Below are 16,048 nucleotides of genomic sequence, written 5' to 3'. Positions count from 1 at the left end.
CAGTGTTACGGGCTCTGCACAGACCCGTCGTTGTGAAGAAGTAGCTGAGCCAGAAGGCGAAGCTCTCAATTTAGTGGTCAATCTACGTTCCTACTCTCACCTATGGTCACGAGTTGTGGGTAGTGACCGAAAGAACGAGGTTGTGAATACAAGCGGCTAAAATGGGCTTCCTCCGCAGGGTGTCTGGGCTCTCCCTTAGAGATAGGGTGAGAAGCTCAGTCATCTGGGAGGGGCTCGGAGTAGAACCACCGCTCCTCCGCATTGAGAAGAGCCAGGTGAGGGGGCTCGGGCATCTGATTAGGACGCCTCTCTAGTGAGGTGTTCCGGGCACGTCCCACTGGGAGGAGACCCCGGTGAACACCCAAGACACGTTGGAAAGATTATGTCTCTCGGCTGGCCTGGGAACGCCTCGGGTCCCCCCGGAAGAGCTAGAGGAAGTGGCCAGGGACAGGGACGTCTGGGCTTCTTTGGTCAGGCTGCTGCCCCCGCGACCCGACCCCCGGAGAAGCGGCAGATAATGGATGGAAGTATTTTATTTGGTTTAATGTATTCCTTTAACATAAATATTTACCTTAAAACTAGCCATTTCTATAAGTATGTTCAGTATCTTCTCAACAAATGCATTACTCTTAACCACACTATAGGTATATATATCTTTAATTAAAAGGTATATATCATGCTTGGTTGTTGTTGTTTCGTCCCGCCGCAGATTTGGATCCAAAACCAACACAGCTAGTGCCTTCCCCTCGTTCACAGACTTCCTCCTTCTCAGAAGGACTATTTACTCCTTTTGGATTTTTTTCCCCCACCATTACGGAGGATCACGCTAACCCTCTCCCTCCTCCTGCAGAATCTCCAAGTTGTCTAGATGAGGGGTCGGCAAGATTTCACACTCAAAGAGCCATTTGGACCTGGTTTCCACGGAAAAGAAAGCAAATACTTTTCTAAATCTAAAATGACGATATTGTTGTTTTTTTTTTACCTTTACGCTTTGTATAAATAACTACAGAGGACTATACAGTCTTTTCATACATTTCTCCATACTTAGCCTACCTGGGGTTGAAAGTTTCGATAAATGCACAGCGTTTTTGTCCAATATTACCCAACTGCAGCCACCGCAGCCGCTACAAACCACGCCCCATATAAACCACGCCCTGTAGCCCAAGCCTGTGTGTCGCAAGACGAGACGCCAATGGCGGTTCAGGTAAGACACATTTATATTTTTACATTTTGGGAAGATGTTGACGTTTAATGTGACATTTAAGACATATTTTGCTAGGCAGAAAGAGCATTAATGACTGTTTGTCAAAGACAGCGGACTCTATTTATAAAAAAAAACACATTTCTTCAAACTCAAACCCGTTTTGTTTCGTCTTTTAGATGTGTTATGAAAATCAAAGTAATCAAAGTGAGAGGGCAAGGGATGATAACAGAAGCAGTGGGGGAACACGGGACGTAGATGCAGAATAATTTTAATTTTAATTTAACTCAACATATCAAACTGAATAGTTTCGGTAATATGTGTGTTGGTGAAGTTTGATTGAAGTGTAGTTTACAGTTACAAAATACGTTTCTTGAAACGCAGTCGGGTTGCTTTGGAAAGGACAGTAAGGCTGTGTCTAGTTGCAGCTGCCTCTTCCTAGATAACCAATGCAAAGTTGTTTTCCTGATTTCTCATTTAGACACACAAAAATATTAGAAAAGGGTCCTGTGTTTGAACTTGACAAGGAAACAATGCCAAAAGAATAAATTGACCATAATCTGATTCTGTAAAAGTTTAAAAGTTATTTGTAGACATGTATGCATGTAGATTTGAAATGAAATAGTTTAGTAATATGTATTTACTTTAGTCCTTTATGTCTTTTCAAAAAGTTTGAGTTTTAAGTGTATTTTATTCTCCTATAGACCAACATCACAACATTTCGGGAGGGCACCTTCCTGGCACTCATTAAATTGGGAGTGGACACTTTTCGGTGCCCAAAGGTAGGGCCGTAGCATGCCCTAATTCCCCATTTACAAGGCCACCAGAAGTCTGTTGTTAAATATAGAGGTAGGTCTAACCACGGGTATTGATAAGATTTTGTTAATACCAATGCCATTATCGAGTCGGCTTATTGATCTGATTCTTCGTCAATTATGTTATTGATTTATGGTCAGTATTCTGTGCGAGGAAACTTAACTGTTCTATTATTGTCACTGTTAATCTTTTGGTTGGCTTATATACAGTCTGGAGACTGCACTGCCCTGTACTTGAGTTCCGCCTTTGTTGATTAGCATCATATGATATTGGTTCCAAATTCAATTTGTTGTTGATTTTCAACTGGAAGTGGTTCTCAATTTCCCATCCCTAATTGTTACACTGCATAATGATTAGTGATTATCTTTAAGCCAAGAATTATTTAAATTTTGTTCCAGCTATAGAAGCTGGAAGTACTGATTTAATAATAAATTGGATGATATGTAGTATTTTCCATGGCTCCAATACAATTCAAGGATCATGTTTGGCAGTACAACACAATTCAACGACTTAAAGTCAATACAGTAACTTTTTTTGAAAAAATTAAACCGGTGTTACTATGAAGTATATACATGGATTGTAGACAGTGCTCTGTTTTCTATCTATACAGTATATCATGTCTTTACTAATATGAAATTTATTGTAATGATCTACACTACATATTTCAGTGTAAATGTGTGACCACTTTTTCACTGAGTAGTCAGCTGTCAGATATTCCCTGTGTCTCTCATGTATTAATTGAGAATTTATCATCACTACAGTATGCCTGGTACTTTGCCATGGATGCTTGCTTTGACGTCAGTCTCCTAAAAAATTGAAAAAAATTTCACTACTTTTTAAAAAAAAACAAAAAACTATAAAACAATGTGTCCTCATCGAGTAATTGTGCTCTTTGTTAGGATGACGTGTCTCTTGAGAAGATGGTGGTACATTGTCCTATTAGAAAACCTTGGGCTGGAGGGGTACGCTGCAGGATAACTCAAAAGATAGCTCGATTTTTTTTATTTGATTACTAAGAACACTTTACGGTAACACTTATCTCTTGATTCTGGGTCATGAAAATGTATGTTAATTACAGGTATGGAAGGAAGTATGCCCATTTTACAGAAGAATTTTACAGGACTCCATTGCAGGGATTGAATGATTTTTGAGTGAGATTTTTGTGTCAAATTTTGAAAAACCACAATTATCATGTGTGTCTTGAGCTTTTCCAATGTTTTTTTTTGGTTGATTTGTTTATTGTAAAAAGCAGAAAGTTTGTACATTTTGTCAATAATTTGCAATGGGTGTGCAATAATATGTGCCAATGTCAATCCTCTCTGGATCCCCATAAAACAAAGTGTCCCCAGGACACCTACTCTGCCACCGACCACATTGTACAGCAAGACTCCTTACAGCTTTCCACCCAGAGAGCAGGTTAATGTGAGTGAAGATTGTTGCATGAGAACAAAATATCCAGTGTTTACAGCTGTGCACTAAGTCATGTCTTTGTGTGTCATGATTAAGGACAATAATGAAAGCATGGGCCAACATGATGTGGTCACCACAAGCATATGTTGGGCTCCTGAGTGAAGACACGTCTTCTGACAGACTTTTGGTAAGGACATGCAAAGGATCAAGAAGCAACAAATCTTATTTTATATACTTAACCAGAATAATAACGTTTAACATCTAAATGCTGTTTAATCAAAGTTTAGGAAAGGGATCAGCAAGCTGAACGCCAAAGAAGTCACCGGTGACCTTCTTTTAACGTTCATCACTCAGGATAAAGGCCTACTGTGACATCTTGAAGTGAGTTTGACATTTAAATTTGAGTCGCATACTGTAACTAATTTTGGTCAAAACATGATAAATTAATTATTTAAGTGAAAGATTTTCTGTTAGCCTAGTGTTGGTACATTTACTTTGAGCAAAAAATGTATATATTTACAGGTGGTCATCGCAGGAAAAGTTTCATCCTCCATCAAAGGGCAGGGTGAAAATTTTCTTCGAGGAGGATGAGCAGCTGGACAGTGCTGGGCTTCTTGACAAGCCTGGTTGAAGCCAGATGTCACAATAAAGTGGCATTTGTTATGGATGTGCTTCTGTCAGAAGTAAATTCTGAAACCTTTTTATTTGTCATATTAACATATTTTGTATTATTGTTGTTGTCAGTCTTTAACTTATGATTAATATCTTGTTAACTGTAATATGACAGACTACTTTAATGTCTAAATGAAAGATGTCCTTTTGTTCACCTCATGACACAGGCAACAGTCCATGCCCTTTCAGCTGTCCATACAGTTTCCATTGACAGAGCCACAGAAATGTACAACTGTGGACTTCAGTATGACTTGAGGTCAGTGTTGTTTTTGACAACCATCTTAGATTTAGTCTTAGTCCTAGTCTTTTGGACTAAAATGCTTATTAGTTTTAGTCACATTTTAGTCACTTCTATATGTGATAGTTTTAGTTGACGAAAAGTCAAAAAGGTTTTAGTCTAGTTTTAGTCAAAAAAACAAAAAAGAAGTATAGTCTTTTAAGAAATTAATATAAGTCAATAAGTATTGGAGATTGCTGTTGGGCAGTGTCACACATAAGTTGTGAAAATAGCAGATCTATAAGTTCAACACATCGTGAGCTTGCAGATCGACTATTTTCACCAATAATTACAATAATAAAGGAATGGTTTTAGACATACACATGTGGAAAAATTGTTGGTACCCCTCAGTTAAAGAAGGAAAAACCCACAATTCTCACTGAAAGCACTTGAAACCTACAGAAGTAACAATAAATAAAAATTCATTGAAAATTAAATAATCAACATCAGCCATTACTTTTGAAATGTTGATTAACATAGTTATTTTATCTTTATCTTTTATATAGGTACAATCATTTTTGTCCAGCCCTATTTCATTAGTTTTTTTAAAAAAATAAATATTTGACCAGAGTGACATGATTAACTCAGGTGTGTCCTTTAATTGACATCACAGGTGTTTCCAAACTCATAATCAGTCAGTCTGCCTATTTAAAGGGAGACAAGTAGTCACTCTGCTGTTTGGTGAAAAGGTGTGTACCACACTGAACATGGACAACAGAAAGCGGTGGAGAGAATTGTCCCAGGACATCCGAAAAAAAATTATAGACAAACATCTTAAAGGTGCAGGCTATAACAGTGGCTCATATTATTCAGAAGTTCAAGACCCACGGGACAGTAGCCAACCTTCCTGGACGTGGCCGCAAGAGGAAAATTGATGACAGATTGAAGAGACAGATTGTTCGAATTGTATCCAAAGAGCCCAGGACAACCTCCAAAGAAATTAAAGGGGCACTCCAAGGCCAAGGTACATCAGTGTCAGATCGCACCATTCGTCGTTGTTTGAGCCAAAGTGGACTTCATGGGAGACGACCAAGGAGGACACCACTGCTGGAAAAAAAATCATAAAAAAGCGAGACTGGAATTTGCAAAAATGCATGTTGACAAGCCACAAAGCTTCTGGGAGAATGTCCTTTGGACAGATGAGACCAAACTGAAGCTTTATGTAACTTAGTAACTCTATGTTCATAGACTCAAAAACCAAGCATACGAAGAAAAGAACACTACGGTGAAACATGGAGGCTCAGCAATGTTTTGGGGCTGCTTTTCTGCATCTGGCACAGGGTGTCTTGAATGTGTGCAAGGTAAAATTAAATCTGACGACTATCAAGGCATTCTGGAGAGAAATGTGCTGCCTAGTGTCAGAAAGCTTGGTCTCAGTTGCAGGTCATGGGTCTTCCAACAGGACAACGATCCAAAACACACAGCCAAAAACACCCAAGAATGGCTGAGAGAAAAGCGTTGGACTATTCTAAAGTGGCCTTCCATGAGCCCAGATCTGAATCCCATTGAACATCTGTGGAAGGAGCTGAAACATGCCATTTGGAGAAGACACCCATCAAACCTGAGACAACTGCAGCAGTTTGCTCATGAGGAGTGGGCCAAAATACCTGTTGACAGCTGCAGAACGCTCATTGACAAATACAGAAATCGTTTAATTGCAGTGATTGCCTCAAAAGGTTGTGCAACAAAATATTAAGTTATGGGTACCATCATTTTTGTCCAGCCCTATTTCATTATTTTTTTTTAATTTTTTTTTTTAATTAATTATGTTAATCAACAATTCAAAAGTAATGGCTGATTTTGATTATTTAATTTGTAATAAATTTTCATTTATTGTTACTTTTGTTAGTTTCAAGTGATTTCAGTGAGAATTGTGGGTTTTTCCTTCTTTAACTGAGGGGTACCAACAATTTTGTCCACGTGTGTGTATATGGTTTCCACCCAACGACAAATACTTCCTGATCTAAGGTTTGTGCAATACACACAGATAAAGTGGTAACGGTGGAATCAATATTCATTACTCCAAAAAAGCCAAAAACAAAAACATTCTACTTTGTCCATTGTGGCTTTATGGATAAAGCTAGTAGACTCTACGCCAATACAATAACTCGACCTGTTTAACATATCGTAAGTTTCATGCTGACGGAACATAAGCACACAAAGAGATGACATGGCTAAACACGCTGCTAAAGTAACACGCACATGAATTGACGTTAGCATAACAAAGCTAATTTTAGCAGTCCATTTGCGTCGGGAGTATGTGGAAAACTTTGAGGTTATATTTATTTATAAGCTTACTATGAAATTTATCACAAGCCAATTATCGAGTAACATTGTATGTATACGATATGTTAACAGCACTTGTAACTTACCTTTGAAAGAATATCCTTGTGGCGAGCCTTCAGGTGCCGCTTAAGGTCGGTCCTATTTTTTCCACCTACTTTGTGGCCACATTTACCACAGTCTCCCATCACAATACACTCTTTTTATTTTATTATCTGTTGGGTTATATTAAAAATACACTCATATGTCATCTCTACGTCTGGCTTGGCTCTGGCAGCATATTTTGAGCGATAAAAAATAATAAAATATAATTCTATTTTAATATTACAAGATCACAATAATCTTACAATTTAGAATAATTAAAAAAAAAGGAATTAATACAAATAAAATACACTTCAATTGGATACTTTTTAATTTATTTTCCATGTGCCACAGAGCCGCAGCATAAGGATGAAAGAGTCGCATGTGGCTCTGGAGCCACGGGTTTGCTGACCCTGGTCTAGATCCTATCTCCACTATTTACCACAACTTTTCTAATGAATCCTTTTACCTGTTTCTTATCCAGTCTTCAGCTGAGTCTGTATTCTTGTGCCAAGCTGTGACATAATTACCTTTAATGTCACAGTGTTGTATCTAAAGTCTAGTTTATGCTTCTGCGTCACGTCGACAGCGACGCTACGTCATTGAGCATTCGAAGTTCTGCGTGGAAGGAACTCATTGCTCTGCAATTCACCGCCATGCCGCTAGGGGGTGTGGCTGTGTGTTTGTGTGGTTTCAGGGGTTATAGTCGAATCCTTGCTTTTTCTTGCGTTCACAGTTAGCAACAATAAACAATGGCAACAGAGGTGGAGCAGCTGTGTTTGCAGTTGGAGCTCATCAGTATTGAAAAACAAATGTTTATATTGGAAATGTTGAAGCGCAGGCGACAGAGAAGACAAAAACGCAAAAGTGGTCTGTACGTTTGCAACGGTGGGCTTTCTTCTGCTTGGTCCATTGTTTACCTACTGGTCCACAAGAACTTTAAATATGGTGGTGTAGGAAGAAAGGCCGGAAAAAGCAACTGCCGGAAATTATGTTCTGAGCAAACTAATCACAGCCCTTACGGTCCGCGTCAACACGATGCGTAATACGATGCGTAACATGCGTAAATGTAGAATTAGGTCATCCATAAGTTTATAGCATGTTTAAAGTAAATCCAGAGATCCATGCACTGATGAATTTACATCTTTAATACCTAAATTGAATTCTGATTTGTATTGCTTAGTCCCTGATTGATGCTTTGTCCTAATGATAATGATTCACCTATATATTTATCAGACTGGATAATATGCAAGTGAATGGTCAACTACTTTGTACTTGACAGTAAGCTCCATACTTGCAGCACAGCTTCTATTGATCATTGCAGTTAACGAGTTATCTTTTCATTATTCGCCCTGCAGTGAGTTTTCTTGTTAATAATCATTTGTGCAACAAATTTCGACAAAAACTCATCATCCAACCATTTCCATGTGAACACTCATACAGACTCGAATGCAACACCAACATGGCCACATACATCTTACAGTAACACCTGATATCGTAGATGCGGCAAGCATGGTAAAATTTACATCTGTACACTGAAAACAAACTGGGCCAAGGTACAGCCATGTAGTATATTTACAAGCAGCTTGAATATTCCTTTCTAATTTTAGATGCACAGTGCAGTACGGCACATGTATGGCCTCACACATACATGTAGACTGTCAAGCAGAAGAAGAAAAATCAAGTGGGGTGAGATGTTGTTACAAAAACTGCCAATAAGATAGAAGCCAAGAATACATAAGGTTGTCAGATAACTAGAGAAACAATGAAATGGACAATGAAGCGAGTGTAATCGGACAGCTGGGAAGTAAAAGTGAAAGGCAGAGTGAGCAGACAGTCAGGCAGGGATGCAGGAAAACAGCTCAAAGGAAACAGAAGAACACATAGGAAGCATCTGTCAAACAGAGAGCAGCAGTCACGAAAACATAACTGTTGATGTGGGAAGCAGAGAGGGCTGTCGTACGCACCCAAGCAGGCATATCCATCTCTGATGTTGTGGGGTTGGGGCGAGGTGTCTCACCACAGGGAGCTTCTGATCCACCGTGGAGGTGGAGTGTTAACGCTAACTTCAATGCAGCCAGTCCTGAGCAATCTGATGCAGCTCTGCTATGAGGCTTCAAAGGCTGTTTCAGCGGCCAGATTTCAGTGAGAAATTTGCCTGACAGCTCGATATTCTAAAATTCTTCTTTTGCGATATAAATCCACAAATTTTGCCAGGGGTAGTGGAACATTTTTGACACCAAGTTGCAAAATGCCTATTTGTACTCAGTAGCTTTCCTGATGCTTTTCCCATTAAGTCATAGTAAGTGCTGAGAGAAAACACTACCTTCCATGATCACTTAACTGTAACTTCATGGGATATTTGAATACAAAACCAATTCATATGACTGTGGTCAATTATTTTTTATGTCACTGAAAACACTCTTAACCATGTCTGTTTGTTTGACTTCAAAGGACTCAGGTGCTAATTGCCATTTTATTAATTCAATTTTGATGCATCTTATTATTAAACTATCTTTCTTATTCAGTCATGGTAGCAATGTTTTAAAATTAAACTTTTGTTCAAGCAAAATCAACATCAAAATATGTTTTATCAGACATGCTTGTTTTAAAATAAAAAAAAAATAAAGGAAAAATTTCAGGTAATTCTTTGGTAATAATCTGTAAGAGCTATATTTGTGTTTCCACATCAGAGCAGATGTCAATCTCAAGTGTTTTAGGGTTTGTGAATTTTCGTACTTTTTGTCTTGTCGTGGTTTTTCTGTTTGTTTTTTGTTCTGTTTTCTTGTTTGTGTTCTTGAGTTATTGGTTTTGATTAGGATTTATTCTGTTTGTATGAGTCTTGTCTTTATTTGTCTTTTTATAGTTATTCTCATGGTTTGTCTTTGTTGTTATTATTGCTTTTGTCTGTTTTGTCTTGCCTCAGTTCAGTCAGTTTCTAGTTCCACTTTTTCTAGTTCTCACTAGTAGTTTTCCTCAGTTTCCCATTTGGTCCTCACATCCACACTCACCTGTTGTCAGTTAGTTTCAGCTGCAGTCGGTCACTCAGCAGTTCCCCACAGTATTTATTCCCCTTGGTTTTCAGTGTTCATTGACAGATTCTTGCTGTTACAATGTTTTGGATAATTCTCTGTTCATTGCATATCTGCTTTTGCCTTCTGGTTTGTTTTGTACTTAGTTTTTGTTTTCTCTGTATAGATTTTGAATTTCTGGCTCTGCTGCACTTTTGGTTGGAGTGTTGCTTTTCTGCACTTGCGTTCTCTTCTCTCCACCACCACAAACCGTAACAAAGCGTTTCTTTCAAGAGGCCACAAAATCCTCACCGGACGTAGGATGATATTTGGTTGGTGCAGTTTAGTACCGTAGTTTCAATAATTTATGCATTTTTAACCATGGAACATGTCTTTAAGGTAAACATATGCAAGTAAAACTAAAAACAGGTCTTTGCGAGGCCAGAACAAAACCAACATGGGAAACATATTAGGCAAAAAAGACTGAAAAGCTTGTTACAGGGAACAGGACTGTAAGAGAACAACAGAACCAGGACACTGTATAAAATGAGTAATGACTGATCCCAAACAGTCATTGATGTGGATGACGGGAACAAAACAACGGGTTAATCAACTAAACACAAAAACAAGTGTGAAGCAAACTCTGGAAGAAAAAACACGAGTGCAGACAAAATCGACTTCAAAATAAAACAGGACGTGAAGGACAAGATGACCAAAATAAGAGTATGTGTTTTTACAGCTTATTGTCTTAAGATTTGTGCTTAAATTGAGTATCAAGCAGTCAAGAAGCAGTGATGTACAATGAAAGTCATGAAAAAGTGCTTGGAAAGTTTATCTTAAAAACACGTCGGCTATGAAGAACATAGAGCTCAATTTTAAAACCTCTGACAGTAAAAACATGTCATTCTTGGTCAACATAAAACTTTCGTGATACTGAGAGGGTTTATCAGTCTGATGCCGATGTTATTGTTAGCCTTTAAACTCCAAAAACAGGTTTTGGAAAAGAAGCAGAGGACTTGTTTTGTTATCAAGGTAAAGGAGTTTTCATCATTATAATAGTAGCTTTTTGTTCAACAACTCTTTACAGGAACAATACATTAGAAGCTGCTTTGTCAGCCTGATGTAGCACTCCCAAGTGAATGACGTAATTAATTAATATTCTTATGGAGTCACACTTGCAGCTTAATTGTAAAAAGATCTGGCAATAATTCAAGCACAAACCGTTGGGGAAAAAAATGTTTGACGCTTTCATGTGTTCGTCAAAATAACTGTTTTTTTTTTTTTTTAAATAACTGTCCGTTACGAGATTTTTTTATGCTCCAAAGTAATTTCCCTTTTTTGGGACTGATAAAGTATTGTCAAATCTAATCTAATTCAATTCAATTACACCTATACTGACAAGTACATAAAGAAAAGAATCATACTCAAGAGTGTAGAATTGTATTTAAATAAGAGTCATGTTTTAATCATCTTAGAACAAGCCATTTATGTCCAAAGTTGTTGATTAAAACAATATATTACTAAAGTTGCCGAGAAGAGACAAACCACTGGGTCTTGTAGGTCTTTTTTTTCCCCCCTTGGCTTTGTGCCTACTTTTGCCAAATTAGTATTCCCTACATGCTTGGAAAAAGCAAAATATATTCAGTTGGTTGCAATCAGAAGTTTACACCTCTTTGTGTCACTAAATCCTAAAACACTTGATCTTTAAGCATAATCAAGAAATTAAACTGTAGGTATGCTTCTTTTTCATAAGGGTTTTAGATCAGACACACTCACCACACAATAAGGAAAATGTATATTGATAATTGGAAAGAAAAGAAACACAGGTGTTATTTCCAAGGGCATTTTCAAACACCTTGCATTATATTTTGCAATTATGTAAAATATAATTTCCTATAAGCTATGTGACTTTAATGAGGAAAAAGTATGGTATATGTAACTAACTTGTAAACATTGTTGAAAGATTGTGTCTCAGCACAAGACAATTATTTTCATCAGGAGAAGAAACAATTTTTCATGACGGTTAAGATCATATCTTTAAATCACACGCTCTGCTTAATGCTGTCAGAAAGTATTGATTTTTTTCTACACTATGTTGTATGTATGTACTATATATATCTTTTTAGACTGTGTAGTCCTCAATTTACACAAATCTTAAAGATTTGAGGACAGATGGAGTAATGTTTCTCTCCAGTGGGGGAGCTGCTGTTTCTGGGAGGAAAATATCATATGCCAGAGACAGAAGGGGTGATGGGGAGAAAGAGTTAGTTTGTGTGATAAAGAGGTGTCTGAAATAAAATATCAGAAAGATTTATTTATTTTGCAACAAGGGGAGAGAGAGAAGAGGGCTTTAGAAATTGTTTGGGGAGTTTTCAGCATTGAGGTACTGCACTGAGAGATTTCAAGGCCAGAGAAATTTTACAGCACAAAAGTGAAAGAAAAAAGGCAGCTTTTCATATATTTTTTCATTATCAATCCTCAAAACAAATAATTTTTCTTTCGGCAGAGAGAGGAGGGGATGAAGAGGAGGAGGGGTGTTTTTTTTTCTCTGTTATTTTTCTCTTCTCTTTTCTCCTTATTTTTCAACAAATGTAAAAATGATTGAAATCCCAGCAGACCTCATTACCGGGGTCCTCTAGAGAGCCTGGGTAGGGCTTAAGGTCTTCAAGTAACGATTGAAACATGATTTGTATTAAAGCCAACGATCTTCCTCGCCAGAGCATCAAATTAGCAAGAACCTCTGGTAAAGAAAGGAAGAAATATCACCAAAATGTAATTGTCTCTGATGCCTCGAGCCATGGATACCACTACGAGCTGAAACACAGGGGGAGCTCTCAGGGAAAGTTTACTGACAGTACTGTTGTAGTTTACTACTGACATTGTCGTGAATATACCATTGAATTACAATGTTAATGCACATCTTGAGAGATGAGATGGTTTACTTAATATTGTCTCATTCTCAGAATCTGTCACTGTTTAAGACATCCATTGTAGATGATAAAAAGAGATTGTCTGTGGATCAGCAGACTGAACAAACAGGTCTTTGATGCCTGTGATCTTAATCCCACAGGAGAATATACAGTGGTGTCTGTGTTTGAATAATCAAGGCTTTGTTTTTCCTGTCTGTTAATGGGCAGGATTTAACCTTACAAATCTCAGCCCTTTGCTTCAGAGAGCTTTATTTTACAGAACCTTGCATCTATGAGTCATGTCCTTCTTGAGATGTAGATTATCTGTTTTGGAAAACTCTCATTACCTCACAATTAACATTGTAATATTCCAATCAAATATATAACCTTAAAAGCCTACAATTATGTTTTTGCATGTTTGACAAATTAGATTCACATTAGTTTACAGAAAACTCAAAAGTCAGCAACTTCTTTGCTGATGCAAATAGATCTTTGAGTTACAGTGGGGTTATATTCAAATGGAGGTTTATTTTTCCCCAACACCTGACAGAGCAGACCAGAATTACAACACTGGTAAAAGGAAGACAACAGTAAGACAGAAAGGTGGCATTTGACCAACCCAGTGAGGATGGAATGTCTACGTTTTACAATAAAGGCTCAAAAATTCTATAAATTACTGCATTTTTCTTACCTGCTTCCCCTACTGCTACTTCAATTAAACTAAAATGATAAGAACAGTAAAAAGAATGGTTCCTCTCAGTATACAGTGGTGAGTCTGCAGGCTAACTGTCTTGTGTTTGAGTCATCACTTTCCTACCTCTGCTAAGAGGGAGTGTTGCCAAAAACTCTCTTCTAGCCTCTTTTCCATACAAACACAAACGGCACGTCCCTCTTCACATTTAGACCATTCTCCTATGGTGGACTGGAATTTAATCTACAAGTAAAAAGTATATAATACAGGACTGAAAAGCATTTTTTATTGTCCTCTAACTGGCAAACGTAATTCAGTTAGCTCACGGGGAGAAATAATTGGGGACTAATGGCTAGAGGGGAGGATAAATTAAAAAACAAAATGTGAATGTCATCAAATTGTTTTTTTTCCCATTTCTCAAAACACATGAGAAATCAAAATATAACAAAATCAAAATGTTTATCTGTGGTGGAAAATGACATCAGCTTTGCAGGACTAGATATCCTGACTATAGTGCTAGTGTCAGCCATACGTAAAAGCAACTCTATAGAGAAGAACAGAAAAAAAAGAGCAAAAGAAATGACACAGAGGACAACATAAGTTAGATATAGGTTATTAAAGAATGGTTGTGAGACAAGTTTGTGCACAGGGTCAGGTCTGCTGCAAAAGACGTGATGAAGAATTATAAAAAGATATGAAAAGGTGTAGAGAAAGAAAATTAAGATATTGCTCATAGCCTTGAAGTTAAAACAGCTGAACAGAGTCCTGGAGTCTTACCCTGACCGAGTCACTGAGGGCAAACTTTTTCAGTCTGCGCTTACACTCCCCACATCATCAAGCCTATTCTATACAGCAAAAAACCATCATCTGGCTTTGACACCTCCCACTCTAACATCTTATATCGGCACCTCCCATTCTCCACCACCACTGTCTGCTTTATTCCTCAACTTCAACATTTCATAACTCTTCTGTAAAGGTTCCATTCATTTAACCAGAGAACACAATTTCATAAAAAAAAAAAAAACCATGACTATCAATATTGGTTAGTGTTAGTGTTTTCTTTTGCTTGCTTGACTTTACTTCATCTCCCTTTTCCATCTTCCCCTCATGTGACTTTTCTTCTTGGTCATTTTTTGTCATCTTCTCTCTTTATCTGCTTCTCTCTCTCTTTTCTCCCTCTTGTCCTCTTTCTCCTGGGTTTGATCCTGAGGCCAATGAGTCCAGGGAGGATAGACGAGAAAGAAAAGAAAACTATCTCTTGTGTCACTCACTCTGTTCCTCCCCCTTGCCCTGCTCCTCACGTCTCCTTTTTCTCTCCGTTTGTCTGTATGAATGAAAAGCTTTGAAGGGAAGAAAAGGAGTCAGTATTGATTGGCCCTCTGAAAGATTCAGCCTGAGCAGCCAGACCCCCGCTGCATTGTGAACGTACCTCCCACCTCTATCACACCGGCTAATCAATAACTCCCAGCTCGGAACGGGCTGGGAGTGAATTTGGTGTGAACGGCTTGAGGAGGAAGATATGAAGGAGGAGGATGAGGAGGAGAAGGGGTAGAGGGTGATAACAGTATCCACAAGCATGCAGAAGGAGGAGTGTTGACCGGAATGACTCGGAGAGTGACTGCCAGGCTCCCTTTAAACAGCATCATAAATGTTAAAAAATTTGCTTATAAGTCAGCATTTGGACAATTTCAGGTTATATAATTTAATATAATATAATATAATAGAGGAGCTTGGAGTGCCCTGGAGGACACAGAAAAAATATCGAGAATGCAGTATTATGTTTCACTGAAACATGGCTGTATGAGCATGTTCAGGACTCAAAATGGGCATTAAGACAATACAAACCACCGAGGATGTGGGGATGCTTTAAATTCACTGACTTCAATGAATTCTGTGAACCACATGGAGATGATATCAATGCCACGGTGGAAGTGTGTGACAGATTACATCAACTTTTGTGAAGAAAGTATTATTCCCACGAGGACTGTAAGGTGCTTGCCCAATAACAAACCCTAGATTTGTTATTGGGCAAGCACTATTATATCTGCCCTCAGTGACTGCAGACCAGTTGTCCTAACATCACATGAAAGTTCTGGAGAGACTATTATTGGCTCAAGTGTGCTGTGGGGTGAACTGAGATTTCTCCGTACTGGTAAGTCTCAGCTGTATTTTTAACTTGTTTTTAATGGGACTGTTTTGATAAATAAATATATTTTAGGATGGAACATGTCTCATGTATTGTATGACAAGTATGACAAACCTCAGTGCCTTTTGAGGGGTGGTAATTGCAATCATTTTTAATCGACTTTAACTAAGTTACCCTAGGGTCAAATTCCTAGGGTGGCGTTGTCTGTCTTTAAAGTCTGACCCACCTCACTGGAGTTGGTTGCCACTCTAATAAAAATATCAACAAGATATAAATATTTTAGTCAACACTTTTCAAACAACTGTGGTTTCAATATAGCAGGTCCACATCACAACTTGGTTTAAATGCAATCAGATTCTTTAGAGTCAGTCTTTACAAATCTCTCCAACAATCTTTCCTTGTCCTAATGATGTTTTTAACCAGTTCAATTATCTCTCTTTTTTTTTTTTTTAGCCATTCGACTGTAACCAATGGATAATGGTGGCATAGAAGTGCATCCTTGTGCATGATAATGCATTAGACAAAATAAGCTCAGTACATTTTTCCATACC

This window comes from Leuresthes tenuis, unplaced genomic scaffold (genome assembly GCF_036924035.1).
Source record: "Leuresthes tenuis unplaced genomic scaffold, fLeuTen1.0.hap1 SCAF_21, whole genome shotgun sequence".
NCBI classification, from domain to species: domain Eukaryota; kingdom Metazoa; phylum Chordata; class Actinopteri; order Atheriniformes; family Atherinopsidae; genus Leuresthes; species Leuresthes tenuis.
This window is presented reverse-complemented; position numbering follows the sequence as displayed.